Below are 1567 nucleotides of genomic sequence, written 5' to 3' on the forward strand. Positions count from 1 at the left end.
AAAGACAACCCTTAGAATGGGAGAAAATATTTGCAAATGAAGCAACTGACAAAGGATTAGTCGCCAAAATTTATAATCAGCTCAATAACAAAAAACAAACAACCCATTCCAAAAATGGGCAGAAGACCTAAATAGACATTTCTCCAAAGAAGATATACACACTGCTAACAAACACGTGAAAGGATGCTCAAGATCATTAATCATTAGAGAAATGCAAATCAAAACTACAATGAGATATCATCTCACGCCAGTCAGAATGGCCATCATCAAAAAATCTAGAAACAATAAATGTTGGAGAGGGTGTGGAGAAAAGGGAACACTCTTGCACTGCCGGTGGGAATGTGCATTGGTACAGCCACTATGGAGAACAGTATGGTGGTTCCTTGAAAAACTGTAAATAGAACTACCATATGACCCAGCAATCCCACTGCTGGGCATATACCCTGAGAAAACCGTAATTCCTAAAGAGTCATGCACCAAAATGTTCATTGCAGTTCTATTTACCATAGCCAGGAGATGGAAACAACTTAAGTGTCTGTCATCTGATGAATGGGTAAAGAAGATGTGGCACATATATACAATGGAATATTACTCAGCCATAAAAAGAAACGAAATTGAGCTCTTTGTAATGAGGTGAATGGAACTAGAGTCTGTCATACAGAGTTAAGTAAGTCAGAAAGAGAAAGACAAATACCGTATGCTAACATATATATATGGAATTTAAGAAAAAAAATGTCATGAAGAACCTAAGCGTAAGACAGGAATGAAGACACAGACCTAGTAGAGAATGAACTTGAGGATATAGGGAGGGGGAAGGGTAAGCTGTGACAAAGTGAGACAGTGGCATGGACATATATATACTACCAAACGTAAAATAGATAACTAGTGGGAAGCAGCCGCATAGCACAGGGATATCAGCTCCGTGCTTTGTGACCACCTAGAGGGGTGGGATATGGAGGGTGGGAGGGAAGGAGATGCAAGAGGAAAGATATAGAGGAACATATGTATAACTGATTCACTTTGTTATAAAGGAGAATCTAACACCACTGTAAAGCAATTATACTCCAATAAAGATGTAAAAAAAAAAAAAGAAGTGCAGCAATGGACACATGCTCATGGAATTAACTGGTCTTATGTTCCCCACCATTCTGAACAGTTGGCCTGATAGATTGGTGAAATGGCCTTTCAAAGACTCAGTGATAGTTAATTTTATATATCAACTTAACTGAGCAAAGGGATGCCCAGATAGCTGGTAAAACATTATTTCTAGGTGTGTTTGTGAGGGGTTTTCTGGAAGAGATTATCATTTGAATCAATAGACTGAGTAAAACAGATCACTGTCACCAGTGTTGTGGGCATCATCCCGTCTATTGAGGGCCTGAATAGAATAAAATATGAAGAGTAAATTTGCTCTCTTTTTGTTGGAACTGGGACATCCATGTTATCCTGCCCTTGGACATCAGCTCCTGTTGGAGCTTAAATTGTATCTCCTATTTCTTGGGCCTTTGGACTTGGACTGGGACTTAACCATTGGCCTCCTGATTCTCAGGCCTTTGGACTCAGACTG

The sequence above is a fragment of the Monodon monoceros genome, unplaced genomic scaffold (genome assembly GCF_005190385.1).
Source record: "Monodon monoceros isolate NGI ecotype Baffin Bay Population unplaced genomic scaffold, NGI_Narwhal_1 Super_Scaffold_22, whole genome shotgun sequence".
NCBI classification, from domain to species: Eukaryota; Metazoa; Chordata; class Mammalia; order Artiodactyla; family Monodontidae; genus Monodon; species Monodon monoceros.